This window comes from Arachis ipaensis, chromosome B10, assembly GCF_059453495.1.
Source record: "Arachis ipaensis isolate K30076 ecotype BB chromosome B10, ASM5945349v1, whole genome shotgun sequence".
Classification (NCBI taxonomy): domain Eukaryota; kingdom Viridiplantae; phylum Streptophyta; class Magnoliopsida; order Fabales; family Fabaceae; genus Arachis; species Arachis ipaensis.
The window spans coordinates 36,744,142-36,766,881 of NC_142435.1; positions in this window are offsets into that span (position 1 = coordinate 36,744,142).

Below are 22,740 nucleotides of genomic sequence, written 5' to 3' on the forward strand. Positions count from 1 at the left end.
TTTACTTACCCAGGGATGCGACGCCCTAGCGCATTCACGCAAAACCCCCTTCATCCCTCACCCAACGTCTCTCCTTCACCTTTTCACCCATAACCACCACCATCATCTCCATAACCAACCTCCCTCCAGAGCACGTCGGCGCACACCACCGCCGCCATTGCCGTGCGCGCCCAGCCCTCTTCCTCGCTCTCCCTCTCTCTCACTCCATCTTCTCTGTCTCTGCTCTCTCTCACATCGGCTCTGTCTCTCTCGCACAACACCCCTGCTCCGCCGCGAGCCCAGCTGCGACTCCATTGTCGCCGGCGCTTGCTTCCCTATGCCACCAGACCGCCGTTCTCCCTTCCCCGTCCTCTGTTTCATCTTTTAACTTCTCTGTTTCCCAGGTTTCTGCTTCCCCTGTTCTGCTTCCCTTTTACTGCCTATTGTTAATATTAATTAATTATCTTAGTTAGTTAGTTTAGTTTACTTTATGTGGTTAGCAAATCTGGGCTGAGTAGTGGATTTGGGCGTAATTGAATATTTTGCTGCTGTGTGAATTTGTTCTGTTTTATTGAATTGCTCTGTTCTCTTGGATTGTTCTGTGTTCATTTAAAAATGTTGATGCTGCTTGCTTGTGTTTGATTAATAAAAGGAACTGCTGCTGTTCTTTGTGCTGTTCACTTTACTTTGCTACTACATCATTGGTTGTCTGTTATATCCATGTGAATTCATATATATGATTTTGTGTTTTCAAGTATTAATGAACTCATATGGAACATGATTTGCTGTTTGAACTTGGGAAATAGCCAATGTACTACTGAAATGCTGCCGGATTTTTCCTAACCATGTTCCATGAATTAACAATGCTTTGATTGGTATAACAAACTCTAGTTGATGATTTCTATTTCAAATAGAATTTTGTTACCTAAAAGGTTTTGAAAAATCCTCATGGGCATGTTTACAAGTTTTTGGTTATGCTTCCAATATTCTTTGCTTGCTTGCAATGCTAATTTGCAATATGCATTGTATGATTAAGTAATTTTTCAGATTAACCAGAAACTTGGTTTTCATTTAGAGTTAAGCCCAGCTTGCTCACTTTCACAAGATTGATGATTCTTTCTACCTATGTGGCCACTATGATTCAACTCCTCTATGCCCTTGGTCACATGTGCATAAAATTTTCAAATTTCATCTCAATCCTTGTGATTTGCATGCATTGTTGGAATTGGTGTTAAATATGTTTAATTTACATGTTTCTCAAGGTTTTGCTCTCACCAACACCAATTCACATAACTCTAGTGATCCTTGAATTGATTGATGGTCTGTTCTATATTAGTTGCTTTCTAGCTATACCATATTTCATCATCAATGACTTGATGCTTTTCATGATTGTGAACATGCTTACATTCCTATTTTGTGCATTTTCTTTTGAATTGAGCTAGTAACCACCAAATCACTGATTTTCAAACTGACTTCTAACTTTAATCTATTTAACCAACTAACTTCTTTTGGTTTTCAACCTAAATCTTTTGATCATTATTTTGGATATGGTGTTTCTTAGGCTTGGTGAACGAGTAATGTGCAAATGTGGTTTGAATTCTTGGTTTGATGTTTGATTTGAATTCTGAATTCTGTTACTTGCATTCCAAGAAATCTCCTTTCTTTATTCACTTCATGAATATGCTTTGCTTTGAGTGCTTTGTATCTATTTGGCTATTTGCTTATATTATATCATTTCTATTTTTCAGGATGTCAGACAAAGGAAAGGCTATAGCCACTACTTCTAAAAAGAGGAAGCGCTCTAAGACCTCTACCCCCTCTCCCTATGCAAATTATGCTAAGAATCCGCTGAATGAGGTGGACAAGGAAAATCAGTTGCTACCACCCACTGATCCAATCAAATTCCCAAACCTCTACTGTGAGCTTCGCTTCTCTGACTTTCGGAAGAAAAATCTGAACATTGAGAAGAAACTACTCCTTCCCAATGATGTGAGGCGTGCCATTAACACCTTCATTCTGGAGGTAGGATTGGACTTTGTTGACAGAGATTTGGGAAAGGTGAACACTTCATGGGTGAGAGAATTTTATTGCAACTTCTTCCGAGCCAATATTGATTCAGTGCAGCTGTAGGGTAGAGAGATTATGATCACTGAGGATGCTATTGGGGATGCACTGCTTTGCCACCATCGTCCTGATGAGACCTACGCCTATAGGTAGGCAGAGGTAGCTATCCTTTCCATGACTTTTGACTATGAGGCGCTTAAGTGCATGATTGCCACTCCTGACGCTCCTTGGGTGATGGATTCGAACAACAAGAAGCCCAAGGGGATGCGCTTTGCTTACTGGTGCACGAATTGTGAATCACACTTTTCACAACTCGTACCACTAACCAGCAAGTGCACTGGGTCGTCCAAGTAATACCTTACGTGAGTAAGGGTCGAATCCCACGGAGATTGTTGGTTTGAAGCAATCTATGGTTATCTTGCAATTCTTAGTCAGGAAGTCAATTATATTTATCAGTTGAATTGCGAATGAACAAGAGAGCATGGGTTAAAAGTTACTTGTTATGCAATAATGGAGAATATGTTGGAGTTTTGGAGATGCTTTGTCTTCTGAATCTCTGCTTTCCTCTGTTCTCTGATTCACGCACGCACGTCCTCCTATGGCAAGCTGTGTGTTGGGGCATCACCGCTGTCAATGGTTACATCCCCTCCTCTTGTGAAAATGGTCCAAATGCGCTGTCACAGCACGGCTAATCATCTGAGGTTCCCGATCATGCTGGAATAGGATTCACCCTCCTTTTGCGTCTGTCACTATGCCCAGCACTCGCGAGTTTGAAGCTCGTCACAGTCATTCAATCCCTGAATCCTACTCGAAATACCACAGACAAGGTTTAGACTTTCCGGATTCTCATGAATGCCGCCATCAATCTAGCTTATACCACGGAGATTCTGATTAAGGAATCTAAGAGATATTCATTCAATCTGATGTAGAACGGAGGTGGTTGTCAGACACACGTTCATGGATTGAGGAAGGTGATGAATGTCACTGATCATCACCTTCTCCATAGTTAAGCGCGAATGGATATCTTAGATAGGAACATGCATGTTTGAATAGAAAACAGAAGTACTTGCATTAATTCATTGAGACACAGCAGAGCTCCTCACCCCCAACAATGGAGTTTAGAGACTCATGCCGTCAAAGAGTACACAGTTTTGATCTAAAATGTCATAAGATACAAAATAAGTCTCTAAAAGTTGTTTAAATACTAAACTAGTAGCCTAGGTTTATAGAAATTGAGTAAACTATAACAGATGGTATAGAGATCCACTTCTGGGGCCCACTTAGTGTGTGCTGGGGCTGAGACTTAAGCAATTCACGTGCATAAGGCCATTTTGGGCGTTCAATGCCAGGTTTGGATCCATTTCTGGCGTTGAACTCCAACTTTTAATCCTTTTCTGGCGCTGGACGCCAGAATTGGGCAGAGAACTGGCGTTGAACGCCAGTTTACATCATCTATCCTTGAGCAAAGTATGGACTATTATATATTGCTGGAAAGCCCTGGATGTCTACTTTCCAACGCAATTAAAAGCACGCCATTTCGAGTTCTGTAGCTCCAGAAAATCCACTTTGAGTGTAGGGAGATCAGAATCCAACAGCATCAGCAGTCCTTTTTCAGCCTGAATCAGATTTTTGCTTAGCTCCCTCAATTTCAGCCAAAAAAATACCTGAAATTACAGAAAAATACACAACTCATAGTAAAGTCTAGAAATATAAATTTTTCCTAAAAACTAATGAAAATAAACTAAAAACTAACTAAAACATACTAAAAACTATATGAAATTAACCCCAAAAAGCGTATAAAATATCCGCTTATCACAACACCAAACTTAAACTGTTGCTTGTCCTCAAACAACTAGACAAATAAAATAGAAGACTAGTAGGTTGAGAAGCAATAATATCTCAGAGTTTTTGAGTGAAGCTCACATTCTAATTAGATGAGCGGGACTAGTAGCTTTTTGCTTCCGAACAGTTTTGGCATCTCACTTTATCCATTGAAGCTCAGAGTGATTGGCATCTATAAGAACTTAGAATTCAGATAGTGTTATTGATTCTCCTATTTCAGTATGATGATTCTTGAACACAGCTATTTCATGAGTCTTGGCCGTGGCCCTAAGCACTTTGTTTTCCAGTATTACCACCGGATACATAAATGCTACAGACACATAATTGGGTGAACCCTTTAGATTGTGACTCAGCTTTGCTAAAGTCCCCAATTAGAGGTGTCCAGAGTTCTTAAGCACACTCTTCTTTCTGCTTTGGAACTTGACTTTAACCGCTCAGTCTCAAGTTTTCACTTGACACCTTCACGCCACAAGCACATGGTTAGGGACAGCTCGGTTTAGCCGCTTAGGCCAGGATTTTATTCCCTTAGGCCCTCCTATCCACTGATGCTCAAAGCCTTGGGATCCTTTTTATTACCCTTGCTTTTTGGTTTTAAGGGCTATTGGCTTTTTCTGCTTTTCTTTTTTTTTTTTTGCTACTTTTTCTTGCTTCAAGAATCATTTTTATGATTTTTCAGATTATCAATAACATGTCTCATGTTCACCATTCTTTCAAGAGCCAACATATTTAATAGTCTTAAACAACAAATTCAAGAGACATATGCACTGTTCAAGCATTCATTCAGAAGACAGAAAGTATTGCCACCACATGTAACTAATTAGAATTTCTCTTATTAAAAACTCAAAATTTTATTGCCTCTTATTCAAAAGATCTACTATTTTATTCATGTTTGCTGATGATGAGAAAAATAAGCTATGGCTTAATTGGAGATAAAATCAAAATAGATACTAATTACTACTATATGACTCCTAAGGTGAACTTCTATAACAACACTATCACAGAGTTAAAGCAGAGATTGGAATTTAACAACCTTTGTTCTGGGAAATGGGTGTTCCTCTAATCCGTGGGGTGCTTGATTCTTCAAGAGATAACTTTTGGCGCTTCAATTCTCTTAAGTCACGCCCTTGCTCCTCTTGTTCTTTAAACATATAGGTCAGCATTTGACTGTGTTCCTTTTGTTCTTTTATTATTTGCTCCATAGCTTCCCGTATCTTGGTGACAGACGTCTCAAGATACTCCCAGTATTCAGATTGAGGGATTTCTGGGAGAAATTCATGTGTTTTCTTCTTGGTGGGATCCTCCTGCGCTTGTTGTTTTTCCATTGATGCTTTGGTGATTGGTTTCTCAACTGAGATATACTCAGTTATTCCCATTCTTACCTCGGCGTCCTTGCAGAGCAGAGAAATCACGCTTGGATAAGCCAACCTGGCCTCTTTAGAATTTTTGTTAGCAATTTTTTAGAATTCAGCTGAGATCAGCTGATGAACTTCCACTTCCTTTCCCATCATGATGTAATGGATCATCACTGCTCTTTTAACTATGACTTCAGAACGGTTGCTAGTAGGCAACAGAGAATGCCCAATGAAGTCCAGCCATCCTCTGGCGACTGGTTTGAGATCCTCTCTCTTGAGTTGATTTGGGACACCCTTTGTGTTGGTGGTCCACCTGGCTCCAGGGATACATATGTCCTCTAGAATCTTATCCAGGCCCTTGTCTGTTCTCATCATTCTCCTGTTGAAGGAGTCTGGATCATCTTTCAGCTGAGGTAGCTTTAAGATCTCTCTGATCTTATCAGGGATGGTATGAACAATCTTTCCTCTGACCATGGTCTGATATTCATAGAAAGCAGTTCCAGATAGTTTTTGCTTGTCAGTCTGCCACATATTAGCATAGAACTCCTGGACCATATTCCTTCCCACTTTCGTTTCAGGATTAGTTAGGACTTCCTAGTTTCTGATTCGAATTTGCTCCTGGATCTCCGGATGTTCATCTTCTTTCAGATCGAATCTGACTTCCGGGATCACTAATCTCAGACCCATTATTTTGTTATAATGGTCTGAATGTTCTTTAGATAAGAACTTCCCTTGATTCCAAAGTGGTTTTGGAACGCTCTCTTTCTTGCCTCTTGGAGTGGGTTGTTTTCCTTTAGGAGCCATGATCTTAGTGATCGCGGATAAACACACCAAACTTAGAGGTTTGCTTTTCCTCAAGCAAAAGAAAAGAAAGGAGAGGGATAGAAGGAGAGCTAGGTGCAATTGTTGATGGAAGGGGGGGCCGAACCCAAATTTAAAGGGAGGGAGGGTGGGTTTTCGAAAAAAAGAGATAAAGATATGATAAAAAGATTGATTTGGAAAAGATAAGATAGAAGATATGATAAGAGAGGATATAGTTTAAAATTGAAAAGATATGAAAGATTTTTGAAAAAGATAGATTTAGATTTTGAAAAAGATAAAGTGGAGGTTTTGAAAAAGATATTGATGAGTTGAAAAGATAGATTTGTAAAAAAAAAAGATTTGAAAAGAGTTGGATTGAATTTGCAAAGAGGCCTGGTGCTTATGGATTAAAATACATTTGATATTTTTAAGGTAGGGTTTTTAGAAATTAGGGATTTTAGAAATCAGAGTTCTTAACATGTTTATGCAAGAAATCATGAATTGAAGTATGAAAATCAAGATTTAGAATGAAAAAATATGAAGAAAAATGAGTTTTGCCTCCTCCCTGCCATCCTGGCGTTTGAACGCCCAAACACTGCCTATTTTGGGCATTCAACGCCCAAATGCTGCTCTCCTGGGCGTTCAACGCCCAGCTGCTGCCATTACTGGCGTTCAACGCCCAATGGGTGCCCATTTCTGGCGTTGAACGCCCAGATTGCTACCATTACTGGCGTTCAACGCCCAGTGGATACCCATTTTGGGCGTTGAACGCCCAAAATACACTTTTACTGGCGTTTTCTTGCCAGTGAGCTCTTTTTCTCTGTTTTGTGTGCCGAATCCTTCTGTAACTCTGTGGACTTATACAAATGATTCCTCACCTTAGTGTCAGTGAACTTGATATAAACAAATAAAAATAAAAATAGGGCAAAATGCTTAGAGGATTGATGCCCCATGGCTGGGTTGCCTCCCAGCAAGCGCTTCTTTATTGTCTTTTAGCTGGACCTTGCTGAGCTTTTAGTCTAGTTTCAGCCTTGAGCACTCTTGCTCAACGTTTCCTTCAAGATAGTGCTTGATTCTCTGTCCATTGACAATGAACCTCTTATCAGAATCAATATCTTGAAGCTCTACATAACCATATGGTGATACGCTTGTAATCATGTATGGTCCCCTCCACCGGGATTTCAATTTCCCGGGGAATAGCCTGAGTCTAGAGTTGAACAGCAGAACCTTCTGTCCTGGTTCAAAGATTCTAGATGACAGCTTTCTGTCATGCCACTTTTTTTATTTCTCTTTATAAAGCTTGGCATTTTCGAAAGCTGTGAATCTGAACTCCTCTAGCTCATTTAGCTGGAGCAATCTTTTTTCTCCTGCTAATTTGGCATCAAAGTTTAGGAATCTGGTTGCCCAGTAGGCCTTATGTTCCAGTTCCACGGGCAGGTGACATGCCTTACCATACACCAGTTGGTATGGAAAGGTCCCTATAGGGGTCTTGAATGCTGTTCTGTAGGCCCACAGAGCATCATCCAAGCTCCGTGCCCAATCCTTTCTACGGGTATTTACTGTCCGTTCTAGGATTCTCTTTAATTCTCTGTTAGAGACTTCAGCTTGCCCATTAGTTTGTGGATGATATGGAGTAGCCACCTTGTGGCGAATTCCATACCGAACCATGGCAGAGTAAAGATGTTTATTGCAGAAGTGAGTGCCCCCATCACTGATTAGTACTCTAGGGACACCAAACCTGCTAAAGATATGTTTCTGGAGGAACTTCAGCACTGTCTTAGTATCATTGGTGGGTGTGGCAATGGCCTCAACCCATTTTGATACATAGTCAACTGCCACCAGAATATAAGTGTTTGAGTATGATGGTGGAAAAGGTCCCATGAAGTCAATTCCCCATACGTCAAACAACTTAATTTCCAAGATTCCTTGTTGAGGCATGGCATAACCATGAGGCAGATTACCAGCTCTTTGGCAACTGTCACAGTTACGTACAAACTCTCGGGAATCTTTATAGAGTGTGGGCTAATAGAAGCCACATTGGAGGACCTTGGTGGCTGTTCGCTCACCTCTGAAATGGCCTCCATATTGAGATCCGTGGCAATGCCATAGGATCCTCTGTGCTTCTTCTCTAGGCACACACCTACAGATTATTCCGTCTGCACATCTCTTAAAGAGATAGGGTTCATCCCACAAGTAGTACTTTGCATCCGTAATTAATTTCTTCTTTTGTATCCTGTTGTACTCCTTGGGTATGAACCTTGCAGCTTTATAGTTTGCAATATCGGCAAACCATGGTGCTTCCTGAATGGCAAATAAATGCTCATCCGGAAACGTCTCAGAGATCTCAAGAGAGGGGAGGGACGTCCCTTCTACTGGCTCTATCCGGGACAGATGATCAGCCACTTGGTTCTCTGTCCCTTTTCTGTCTCTTATTTCTATATCAAACTCTTGCAGAAGCAATACCCATCTGATGAGCCTGGGTTTTGAATCCTGCTTTGTGAGTAGATATTTAAGAGCAGCATGGTCAGTATACACAATCACTTTTGATCCTACTAAGTATGATCTGAACTTGTCAATGGCATAAACCACTGCAAGTAATTCTTTTTCTGTGGTTGTGTAATTTTTCTGGGCATCATTTAGAACGCGACTGGCGTAATAAATGACATGCAGAAGCTTATCATGCCTCTGTCCCAACACTGCACCAATGGCATGATCACTGGCATCACACATTAGCTCAAATGGTAATGTCCAGTCTGGTGCAGAAATGACTGGTGCTGTGACCAGCTTAGCTTTCAGCATTTCAAATGCCTGCAGGCACTCTGTGTTAAACACAAATGGCGTGTCAGCAGCTAGCAGATTGCTTAGAGGTTTTGCGATTTTTGAAAAATCCTTTATAAACCTCCTATAAAATCCTGCATGCCCCAGAAAGCTTCTGATTGCCTTAACATTGGCAGGTGGTGGTAATTTTTCAATTACCTCTATTTTTGCTTGATCCACCTCTATTCCCTTGTTTGAGATTTTATGCCCAAGAACAATCCCTTCAGTCACCATGAAGTGACATTTTTCCCAGTTTAAAACCAGGTTGGTCTCTTGGCATCTTTTCAGAACAAGTTTCAGGTGATCAAGACAGGAGCTGAATGAGTCTCCATATACTGAGAAGTCATCCATGAAGACTTCCAGAAATTTTTCCACCATATCAGAGAAAATAGAGATCATGCATCTCTGGAAGGTTGCAGGCGCATTACATAGCCCAAATGGCATCCTTCTATAAGCAAACACTCCAGATGGACATGTGAATGCTGTTTTCTCTTGATCTTGAGGATCTACTGCAATCTGGTTATAGCCTGAGTAGCCGTCTAAAAAGTAGTAATAATCATGACCTGCTAGTCTTTCTAGCATCTGGTCTATGAATGGTAAAGGAAAATGGTCCTTTCTGGTGGCTGTATTGAGCCTTCTGTAGTCAATACACATGCGCCACCCTGTAACTGTTCTTGTAGGAACCAGTTCGTTTTTTTCATTATGAATCACTGTCATGCCTCCCTTTTTTGGGACGACTTGGACAGGGCTCACCCAGGGGCTATCAGAAATAGGATAAATAATCCCAGCCTCTAGTAATTTGGTGACCTCTTTCTGCACCACTTCCTTCATGGCTGGATTTAGCCGCCTCTGTGGTTTAACCACTGGTTTGGCATTATCCTCCAATAAGATTTTGTGCATGCATCTAGCTGGGCTTATGCCCTTAAGGTCACCTATGGACCACCCAAGAGCTGTCTTGTGTGTCCTTAGCACTTGAATAAGTGCTTCCTCTTCCTGTGAATTTAAGGCAGAGCTTATGATCACTGGAAAAGTGTCACCTTCTCCCAGAAATGCATATTTCAAGGATGGTGGTAATGGCTTGAGCTCGAGTTTAGGAGATTTTTCTTCTTCTAGAAAAATTTTCAGAGGCTCTTTCATGTCCTCTGAATCCTCTAAATCAGGCTGAACATCTTTAAAGATGTTTTCCAACTCTGATTCGAGACTCTCAGCCATGTTGATCTCTTCTACCAAAGAGTCAATAAGATCAACTTTCATGCAGTCTTTTGATGTGTCAGGATGCTGCATGGCTTTGACAGCGTTCAACTTAAACTCATCATCATTGACTCTCAGGGTTATTTCCCCCTGTTGGACGTCAATGAGGGATCGTCCAGTTGCTAGAAAGGGTCTTCCTAGAATGAGAGTAGCACTCTTGTGCTCCTCCATTTCCAACACAACAAAGTCAGTGGGAAAGGCGAATGGCCCAACTCTGACAATCATGTCTTCAATCACGCCTGATGGGTATTTAGTGGAGCCATCAGCAAGTTGGAGACATATCCTGGTTGGTTTAACTTCTTCAGTTAAGCCAAGCTTTCTGATAGTGGATGCAGGTATTAGGTTGATGCTTGCCCCAAGATCGCATAAAGCTGTCTTGGTGCATTGACCTTCTAATATGCATGGTATCAGAAAACTCTCAGGGTCTTTGAGCTTCTCAAGAAAGCTTTTCAGAATGACTGCACTGCATTCTTCAGTGAGGAGAACTCTTTCTGTTTCTCTCCAATCCTTTTTATGATTCAAGATCTCTTTCATGAACTTGGCATAAGAAGGTATTTGCTCAAGTGCTTCTGCAAATGGAATCTTTATTTCAAAAGTCCTTAGGTAATCTGCAAAGCGAGCAAATTGCTTATCCTGCTCCTCTTTTCGGAGTTTTTGAGGATAAGGTATCTTGGCTTTATATTCTTCAACCTTAGTTGCTGTAGGTTTATTGCCTACAGAAGTGGTTGAAGAAGTCTTTTTAGAGGGGTTGTCATCAGCACGTGTGTGTGTCTGATCCCTCACTGGCAATTGAGTGCCAGAGTTAGAAGCTGGAGTGACGTGAGATGCCAACTCATTGTCTGTTCCCGGCGTCTGAACGCCAGAACTGTGCCCATTTTGGGCGTTCAGCACCAGGTCTTGCCCATTTTGGGCGTTCAACGCCAGATCCTTGCCTATTTCTGGCGTTGAACGCCAGTTCTGCCTTGTTTCTGGCGTTGAACGCCAGTCCTGAGCATGGTCTGGGCGTTCAGCGCCAGCTTTCCACCAAATTTCTGGCGTTTTAATTCCAGAATTACTTTTCCCTGGGCTCTTACTGTCCTCAGGTGAATTTTGGGTGGTTTGCTCATTTCTTAGCTTTTTGCTACCTTGAGGTGGGGTATTTAATGTTTTCCCACTTCTTAGTTGAACTGCTTGGCATTCTTCTGTTATTTGCCTTGACAGCTGCTGCTTTGTTTGCTTAAACTGTTCATCCATATGTATATTAGCCATCCTTGTCTCTTGTAGTCTATCTTTGAATTCGGCTAACTGCTTTGTTAGAAAGTCCAATTGCTGATTGAATTCAGCAGCTTGTTTTACAGGACTGAGTTCAGCAGTTGCTGTTTTAACCTCTTCTTTCATGGAAGGGTCACTGCTTAGATACAGATGATGATTCCTGGCAACTGTATCAATGAGCTCTTGAGCCTCTTCAATTGTCTTTCTCATGTGGATAGATCCACCAGCTGAGTAGTCCAAAGACATCTGAGCTCCTTCTGCAAGCCCATAATAGAAGATGTCTAACTGAACCCACTCTGAAAACATTTCAGAGGGGCATTTTCATAGCATCTTTCTGTATCTCTCCCAGGCATCATAAAGAGATTCATTATCTCCTTGTTTAAAGCCTTGGATGTCCAGCCTTAGCTGTGTCATCCGTTTTGGGGGAAAGTATTGATTCAGGAATTTTTCTGTTAGCTGATTCCATGTCCTTATGCTGGCCTTAGGTTGGTTATTCAACCACCTCTTAGCTTGATCTTTTACAGCAAATGGAAATAGTAATAGTCTGTAGACATCATGATCTATTTCTTTATCATGTACTGTGTCAGTAATCTGTAGAAACTGTGCCAGAAACTCTGTAGGTTCTTCCTGTGGAAGACCGAAATACTGGCAACTTTGCTGCACCATGATAATGAGCTGAGGATTTAACTCAAAGCTACTGACTCCAATGGAGGGTATGCAGATGCTACTCCCATATGAAGCAGTAGAGGGGTTAGAATATGACCCTAGAGTCCTCCTGGACTGTTCATTTCCACTTAGATCCATGATGGAGAAAGGGAGATGATGTAAAAAATAATATTTTTATTTATTTATTAATTTATTTATTTCGAAAATAAAACAAATTAAAATAAAATAAATAAAAATAGGTGAAGATTTTCAAAAAAAATGAGGGGAGAGAAAGTGGTAAAGAAATTTTGAAAAAGATATGATTTGGAAAAGGTTTTAAATTTTTTTTCTTAAAATGATTTTCGAAAATTTGTTTTAAAATTAGAGAGAAAAGATATTTTTTAATTTAATGAGGAAAGAGAAAAACACTAAAATAGCACAAGACTCAAAATTGCTAAATCTAATGCTCCTTGTTTTCGAAAATTTTGGAGGAAAAACACCAAGGAACACTAAACTTAAAATTTTAAGATCACGACACAAGGAAAACTCAAGAACACTTTGACGACTCACAAAAACACAAGCATATGAAGAAAGAACACCAAACTTAAAATTTTTTGAAAACTAAGATAAAATTTTCGAAAAACACAGAAAAATCAACAAGAAAACACCAAACTTAAAGTTTGGCACTAGATTTAATATAAAAATTATTTTTGAAAAAGATTTTTAAAAGAAAAGTGTATCAAACTGCCACGGACTCAGACCAACGCTCTAACCAATTGAGCAGTAAATGTAACACTTGTTTTGAAGAAGGATATTTTTAACCAAGAACAATAATAAGAGACTCTAAACCAAAAAGAAAAATTTTCCTAATCTAAGAAACAAAATAAACCTTCAGTTGTTCAAACACGAACAATCCCCGGCAACGGCGCCAAAAACTTCGTGCACGAATTGTGAATCACACTTTTCACAACTCGTACCACTAACCAGCAAGTGCACTGGGTCGTCCAAGTAATACGTTACGTGAGTAAGGGTCGAATCCCACGGAGATTGTTAGTTTGAAGCAATCTATGGTTATCTTGTAATTCTTAATCAGGAAGTCAATTATATTTATCAGTTGAATTGCGAATGAACAAGAGAGCATGGGTTAAAAGTTACTTGTTATGCAGTAATGGAGAATATGTTGGAGTTTTGGAGATACTTTGTCTTCTGAATCTCTGCTTTCCTCTGTTCTCTGATTCACGCACGCACGTCCTCCTATGGCAAGCTGTGTGTTGAGGCATCACCGTTGTCAATGCTTACATCCCCTCCTCTTGTGAAAATGGTCCAAATACTCTGTCACAGCACGGCTAATCATCTGAGGTTCCCGATCATGCTGGAATAGGATTCACCCTCCTTTTGCGTCTGTCACTATGCCCAGCACTCGCGAGTTTGAAGCTCGTCACAGTCATTCAATCCCTGAATCCTACTCGGAATACCACAGACAAGGTTTAGACTTTCCGGATTCTCATGAATGCCGCCATCAATCTAGCTTATACCACGGAGATTCTGATTAAGGAATCTAAGAGATATTCATTCAATCTGATGTAGAACGGAGGTGGTTGTCAGACACACGTTCATGGATTGAGGAAGGTGATGAATGTCACTGATCATCACCTTCTCCATAGTTAAGCGCGAATGGATATCTTAGATAGGAACATGCATGTTTGAATAGAAAACAGAAGTACTTGCATTAATTCATTGAGACACAGCAGAGCTCCTCACCCCCAACAATGGAGTTTAGAGACTCATGCCGTCAAAGAGTACAAAGTTTTGATCTAAAATGTCATAAGATACAAAATAAGTCTCTAAAAGTTGTTTAAATACTAAACTAGTAGCCTAGGTTTACAGAAATTGAGTAAACTATAACAGATGGTATAGAGATACACTTCTGGGGCCCACTTGGTGTGTGCTGGGGCTGAGACTTAAGCAATTCACGTGCATAAGGCCATTTTGGGCGTTCAACGCCAGGTTTGGATCCATTTCTGGCGTTGAACTCCAACTTTTAATCCTTTTCTGGCGCTGGACGCCAGAATTGGGCAGAGAACTGGTGATGAACGCCAGTTTACGTCATCTATCCTTGAGCAAAGTATGGACTATTATTTATTGCTGGAAAAGCCCCTGGATGTCTACTTTCCAACGCAATTGGAAGCACGCCATTTCGAGTTCTGTAGCTCCAGAAAATCCACTTTGAGTGCAGGGAGGTCAGAATCCAACAGCATCAGCAGTCCTTTTTCAGCCTGAATCAGATTTTTGCTCAGCTCCCTCAATTTCAGCCAGAAAAATACCTGAAATTACAGAAAAACACACAAACTCATAGTAAAGTCCAGAAATATGAATTTTTCCTAAAAACTAATGAAAATAAACTAAAAACTAACTAAAACATACTAAAAACTATATGAAATTAAACCCAAAAAGCGTATAAAATATCCGCTCATCACTTACCTGACGAAGGAGGCCAAGACTTGGCAGCATATCTTCGCCCACTATGTCTTTCCCAACACTCACTTTTCAGAGATCCCGATGGATATACTGGTTCTGATTGGGTGTGTGATGGAGGGAAAGGAGGTAAACTTCCCCCGACTAATCAGGCATAGTATGTGGAAAGCTCATATTCATGGCTTGCTACCTTTCCCTACACTGGTCACTAGCATGATTGAGCTGGCAGGTGTCCCGTGGGAGGATGATGATGTGACACCACTACCCCCAGATGACGATGACAATGAGACTACCATTCCATGGGGTAGGTGGGTGCATGAGAAGCCCCCACCCAAACACCATTCCCGAGCCAGAGCAATGGAGGAGGCAGCTCAGCCCTCATCGTCAGCAGCAGCAGTAGGACCCCCCTCTACTTCAGCAGCCGAGCATCCTTACCACCACCACCACCAGAACCTGAGCCAACTTATCTGTTGGTGCAGCACCTACTTCGCTTCATGGAGCGCTTCGAGCATCGTGTCATGCGACGTCTCGATCACATTGACCAGGTGTTTGTATCACAGGGCATCGAGCTACCGCCGCTCCCAGACTCTCCCGCTTCCGACGAGCAGGATCAGGAGGAGGAGCCGGCTGAGGAGCCGACTCATCAGGATGCACTTCCAGAGACACAGGCCACCACTGAGGTCCAGCAGCCTCCTGAGGATCCACAGCCACATCCAGAGTCACAGCCAGTCCCAGTCCCACAGTCCGAGCCTGAGGAGCCCGGCGCGATTGTTGACCCTCATCCCGAGCTTCAGCAGTAGCATCGAGGACGATGCTTGATTCTAAAGTGTGGGGAGGTCACCGTTCGTGACCGGTGTTTACATTTATGTGGTGAACTTTCGGACATCCAGCTTTAGTTTCTGCTACTTTATGTTATTTTGCACTTTATCTTTTAGATCATTTTGGGATTACTGTACATATTTGCTATTGTGGATACTTTTATTCTGGTTGTTGCACACTTTTATTATTATTATTATTATTATTATTATTATTATTATTATTATTATTATTATTATTATTATTATTATTATTATTATTATTATTATTATTATTATTATTATTATTATTATTATTATTATATATGTTTTGCATCTTAGTTTTTGATTGTGATTAGAAAAATATTTTGGTTTGATAAATTCTAGTTGACCCTTTTTGTATAAGAATTATGTTTTGATTGAAAAGGGGGTAAACTAGGAAAAATTTTTCAAATTTTCTAAATCACAACATTGCATTAGAATAAGCTTAGTCAATATGATGAAAATTTTTAAGAAATTCAATTTTAGGGTACCACCCAATTGGTTGAAAATTTTTTTTAGAACTTGCTTGAATTATATACTTGTGGATCATGTTTTGAGCAAAGAACACAAGCATGTGAGATTTGAGCTTAATTGTGTGGTTACATCCTATGACCACTTACTTTCATTCTTGTGTGCATTATTCTCTTCCTATGATTGTAATTTTTGATTTGTTTGATTCTTTATGTCCATTATTTTGTGTATACATGCAATTATATGATTGAGGCCATTGTTCAAATAGCTCACTTACCCAAAATAACTTACCTTTTTATCTTCCATTGTTAGCCAATTTTGAGCCTATGCTTAACCCATTTGTTCATTATTATAGCACATTACAAGCTTAAGTGAAAAATAATAAATGTCCCTTGTTTAGATCTTTGATTAGCTTAGGCTAGTGAGAGTGTTCATTACTTGATTTTGGGAAGCTTGGGTACATTGGTTAGAGAAAAAAGCGTATTTATATTTTTGTTAAAAATTTCTCAAGAATTGGGTACATACTCATGTAGTAATCACATGTAAGCCATATGCATTGATGTTCTTGTATATATCTTAGTTAATATATATATATATATATATATATATATATATATATATATATATATATATATATATATATTGCAACAGAAAGGGAACAAAGGGTCCCAAAGTTTAAGGTTTCATAAATTCAATGCATATGTGAGGTATTAAAAAGGAATTGCATGAGTGTGTGAAAAGTGAAGAATAGATAGCTAGGTTTGTTTAGAATTGTTTAGGTTTTCATAGGTTAGGTGGGAAGTTTAAGTTAATCAAATATTCAAATTTCAAGCTCACTTGACCATATGCATCCTACCTTGACCCTAACCCCATTACAACCTATGAGATGTCCTCTTGATATTTGTATGCATGCATAAAATAATTGTTGATTGTTAGATGAAAAAAAAATCTTGAAAAGCATGATTAGGAGAGAATTGAGTGAATCAACCCCATACACTTAAGTGCCTAGAGCGGATACACATCCGGTGAGGGTTCGATCACTCAATTACATGTTTCCATCCATGATCATCTTTTCTTGCAAGTTTGTGAACTCTTTCAATGATTCAATCCAATTGTGGTTTGCTTTGATTGCTAATACATTAGCCCTTGTGCTTGCATGTGTATTCTTGGAGATTGATTTATTTTGACTAAACCATTACATCATGAAAATAGAGTGCATTTAGTTAGTTGCATTGAATAAATGTTAATACCCTTTGCTTCTTCTTGGATTTAGCATGAGGACATGCTTAGTTTAAGTGTGGGGAGATTTGATAAACTCTGATTTCGTGATTTATCTTGTGCTTATTTTGGGGGATTTTACCACCCTTTCCACATTTATTCAATAAAATAGCATAGTTTTGTAATTCTCTCTTGAATTTTACTTAAGTGTAAAAACATGCTTTTTAGGACTTAAATTGGTAATTTTGATTCACTTTAATTCCATTCGATGCCTTGATGCGTGTGTTGAGTGATTTCAGGTTTATAAGGCAAGTATTGGATGGAAGAAATGAATAGAAAAGCATACAAAGGGGAGAATTCATAAAGAAACAAAGATTCGGAATGCATCCAAGGGCGCGCACGGGAAAAAGTGGTCTCGCCCATAGACGCGCACGCGTACATGCCGCGTCCGCGCGGATGAAAAATTTGCTCATTGACGCACACGCGCACATGGCGCGCACGCGCCAATACTCTTACATGGCCCACTTATAAGCAAAACGCTGGGGGCGATTTCTGAGCTGCTCAGGTCCAATTTCAACTTGTTTCTGAGTGTATTTCATGCAGAATTAAAGTCCAAGCAAAAGGGAGAGCAATTAGTTTAGCCAACATGAGCCTTTAGTTAGTTTTCTAGAGAGAGAAGCTCCCTCTTCTCTCTAGAATTAGGTTAGGATTAGGTTAGATTATTCTAAATTCATGTTTAATTACTTGATCTCATCTTGTTCCTTTTATAATTTCTCATTTCTACGTCTTGATTCTCTTATTTGTAATGTTAATTTCTCATTTTGCTCTCTTTTGTAGTGATGAACCCATGTTGGATTTGATTTACTTTTAATGTAATTTAATGTTTGATGTTTCTTTATAGTTGATTTGAGTTGTTGATCTCAATTTTCTTGCACATTAGTAGTTGTTAGATTTTACTATTCTTGCAATTTATGAAATTTACATTTGTTGCACTCTATGTGTTTGATGAAATGTTCTCTTTAGTTTTTGAGTAGTTTTGTCAACTCTTGGTCTAAGCCAAGGGAATTGGGTAATCTTGAGTCATTGGGTATGATGGAATTGGTGATTTGAGAACCCATAGTGATCAATTTGATACCCATTGACGCTAACCCACTACTAAGTTAATTAGTAGGTAGGTTAGGACTTAAGGGTTGACGTGATCAAATCTATTTGATGTACTTCAAGCTTAGGAGTAAATTTTACGTACTTAAGGCTTTTGGGAAGTAGACTTAATAGGTTGGCCTCTCATGATTATCAATATTCGGTTTGTTGAGAAGGATGGTGATCTCAATTACTCAAATCTTAGCCAAGAGTTCTTTATTTTGCTTTCTTTACTTACTCACTTAATTTACTTTCTTGCCATCTCATGAACCAAACCCCCCCCCCTCTTTACCCCCTTCATAGCCAATAACTAAGCACTACATTGTTTTCTAGGGAGACGATCCGGAGTCTAAATACTCCGGTTAATTCTTATTTGGGGTTCGTTAATTGTGACAAAACCACCATAATTTAATTTGATGCGAGAACTGTTCGTTGGTTTGGGGCTATACTTGCAACGCAAATATCTTGTGAAATTCCCTACCGACAACAAAATTCTTGCGATCAATATCCACCCCATCAGGAGTTTTTGCCATCCCTATGTAGGACTCAGATTAATCACATGAGCTGCTATAAGTAGTGCTTCACCCCAAAAGACTTTAGGTAGCTTAACTTCAATAAGCATTCACCTAACTCTTTCAATCAATGTTCTATTCATCATTTCTGCAAAACCATTCAACTGAGGTATTTTAGGAGACGTCTTTTCATACCTAATGCCTTGTTGCTTGCAATACTCATCAAATCATCCACAATACTCACCACCATTATCAGTGCAAATACATTTAAGCTTTTTACCTGTTTGTCTCTCAACCAAAACTTGAAATTGTTTGAACTTTTTTTGAAACTTGGTTCTTTGTTTTCAAATTATAAGTTCAAAGCTTTCTTGAATGATCATCAATAAAAGTAATAAAGTAAATAGCTCCACTAAAAGACCGTACCTTTAAAGGACCACAAATATCAGAGTGCACCAATTCCAAAGAATTTGATTTTCTTGAAGGTTGATGCTTCTTGAAGGATAATCTCCTTTGTTTGCTAGCCATGCAATGAGAACATCTTTCCAACTCTGCATTTTTCAAACCAAAAAGAGCATCCTTTTGAGCCAAACAATTAAGTCCTTTTTCACTAATATGACCAAGTCTTCTGTGCCATAAGCTACAAACTTCTTTATTTTCAAATGCATTCACACTACCTTTTGTAATCATGGCATGCATCACATACAAACTTGAAGTACCTTTTTTTTGAGCCGCCACTAAGTTGCCTTTAGTAAGTTTCCATTGTCCAAAGTCGAAAGTGTTTACAAAGCCTTCATTATCAAGCCTTTTAACTGAAACCAAATTCAAGCGAACATCTGGAGCATGTCTAACATCTTTGAGTAGTAGCTTCATTCCTATATTAGTCTCAAGACAAATATCTCATACACCAATAACCTTGGCCAAGCCATCATTATCCATCTTAAGCACTTCAAAATTACCTGGAGTATGAGAAGTGAAGAACTTCTTCTTTGGTATAACATGTATTGAGGCGCCACTATCAATTATCCAGCTGAACTCATCATCAGAAACAAGTTTGACCTTATACTCATAATCAACAATATCAACAGTAAAGAGATCATCTAAAATAGAAGATACACGATTATTATCACCATCATCCTTATTTTCTTCCTTACCTTTGTTCTCTTTTTTCCAAAGAAAGCAATATTTTTGAACGTGACCTATTTTGTGACAATTAGTAATGACACTCAATATTCTTGTATCTTGACTTAGATTTACTCCTGCTTTTACCTCTATCCTTTTGACCTCTATTCTGATTTCTCCCTGTTTTCAATGACCAATATTTTAGAGTGTGACGAAGAATTCTGCATCTTTCTTCTCATCTCTTTCTTTAAAATACCACATTTAACAAGTTGCATGCTCATTTTACCATTCGGAGTAGAATTAGTAAGAGAGATACAAAATATCTCCCAAGAATCTGGTAGAGTATTTAGCAACCATAACCCTTAAACCTCATCTTCAAACTTGAATCCCATGCTTGACAACTGATCCAAAACCCCTTGAAATTCATTTAAGTGATCTAATACTTGTGATCCCTTCTTGTATCTCAAATTCATTAAAATATTTAACAAGTACAATTTATTATTGTCATACTTGGAAGTATATAAGGATTCAATTTGATTCCACAAAGTTCTAGTATGAGTCTCATTGGTAATGTGATTGTAAACATTATCATCTAACCATTGCCTAATAAAACCACAAACTTGTTGGTGTATAAACTCTCATTCCTTATCTGTTTTAAATTCTAATTTTTGTGTAGAAAATACGGGTAAATATAGATTTTTGACAAATAACAAATTCTTTATTTTGCCATTCCTTAGATGGTAATTAGTGCAATTCAAACTTATGGTCCTAGTAGAATTATTTGTCTCCATCTTTCAAGCAAGTTATAACCAAATGCCCAAATATGAGCTCTGACGTTAATTGATAGGAATAAAATACACAATTCCCTACTTGCAAGAATTAGAGGAGCAACAATACCCACTCACAATAAGTATTAATAGCAGCACAATAATATCCAGTAACAGTGAAAAAATCACATAAATTAGAAATTAGAAACAAACTAACACACCAAGATTTTTAATGTGGAAAACCTCCTCAATGCGAGAAGTAAAAATTACGAGTCACCAAGACCAGGAAATCACTTCACTATGATGAAAAATAGGATACAAGAGAGTCACAAATTACTGCACAAAACGTGCATACAATAAGCCAAACAATCCAAGCTTCAAAGCTTACAAAATAAGAACAAGAAGATGAAAATACCACAAAAATAGAGTTGTTGTGCGTGGTCAATATCTCCAAATACAAACATCGAATCAAAGATCCAAACGGTAAAACAAAGAACCATGTGTGTGGAACATATTCTTCGAATTTGAGCCCAATCCAACAGTTAACGAATCTGCAGCGACAAATTTATAGAGATAGCTTTGTATATGTGCGAAAATAACTTTCTCTCTTCTCTTCTCTCTAGTGTTTAGTGTTCTTCTTCTAAATGAGACCTCTTTTGCTCAACCCTAACTCCTCAATTATTCATGAGTTTGGATACTAACATTTAAACTTTTTCTCCACATAAAAAGGGAGCTCAAAAAACTTAACAATTTGAAATTACTAATTTCAAAAATTTTTAATAAAAAGAGATAGTTGGAAAGAAAAAATAGTATTTTAACTTCTCCTTATTTCTAAATTTTTACGGTTCAAATTTTGCTTTGTACGGCTAAATAAACTCGATATGTTAATTTTCTCACCTTTCTGACTTTAGAATCACCTTTATTACTTATTAGGATTAGAAATTAGAAATAAGCATCCTAGGACATTCTTATTATGATCTTTAGTCCCTATAATAATTAAATCAATTTAACGGTTCAATCATTCAACTAATTAATTTGAAAAAAAGTTGCAGTTGTGTGTATACGTTTGTAAAAATACTTAATTAATAAAATACTTAATCTTCTTTATTCTGTACTCATGGAGTTTATATTAAATATTGCCTTCACTTTTTATTTTACGCCTAAACTTGAAAATTCCATCATCACTAAGATATATATATACAATCATGAATGTAGGACCAAGAAATTATGAATAATGAGCAGGGAATTTCTATATTTGTATATGTTAGAAAATAGAAATCATTATTAATTCTCTAAAATGTCAAGATCAAAATAGGCACCTTTCTATAGTTATATCATTACAAAATAAAATCTGTTTGGTGCTTTATATATAACAAAAGAAGTGAAAAAAGGATGAGAGTCTAACGCATAACTTTAAACTTTAAATAACCAATTTAAGTGTATATTAAAATTAGTTATTAATATAAAATATATATTAAAAATAAATTAAATTATATATATTTATATAAAAATATATAATAATTAATTTAATATATAAATAATATTTTTGTTAAGGAATGATGTGGGATTAGACATTAATTATACTAAGGCGTGGATTGAATTACTGCTTTTAATAACTATAGAATTCTATTTTTTAATTTAGCCAATAATGAACTCTATATTTTCAAGCGGCCAGACGAGACCATTACAATGGCAATTTTTAACATTATTTATGTTGGTCTCTAATGTAAAAATACTTTGATATTAATATCACGGGCTCCTTTCCGTACAGATCAAGTTTGTAAAGATGTATAGAAAAATCTTGTTCTTGTGGCAGTGTCTTACATGTTCCTTGTCCCACTTTCAGGGTGCAGCATCGTAGGCATCAGGCTTTGTGAGGGAGTAGTGAGCTTTAGTTGTGTGACGGAGTTAACTATGACATGGATTTAATGGGTCAATCTATGGTAAAGATTTAAATTATACAGATTTATAGATTTTGTGTCTAAATGAGTATGAGATTGACACGTTATTCTGTTGTTGCAGGACTTGTCTCCCGGTTGATGGTAACAGTGGCTGAGCTATAAGTCAAGATTTTTTGGTTGCAGTATTTGTTGATAGACTTTTTGAGGTGGGCTTTGCCAACAAAAAATTAGGTATCCAAAGAAGATGGTTTTTTTTTTCTTTGTGAATGGGAGGGAAAAAAGAGAAACGCATGCCCTAA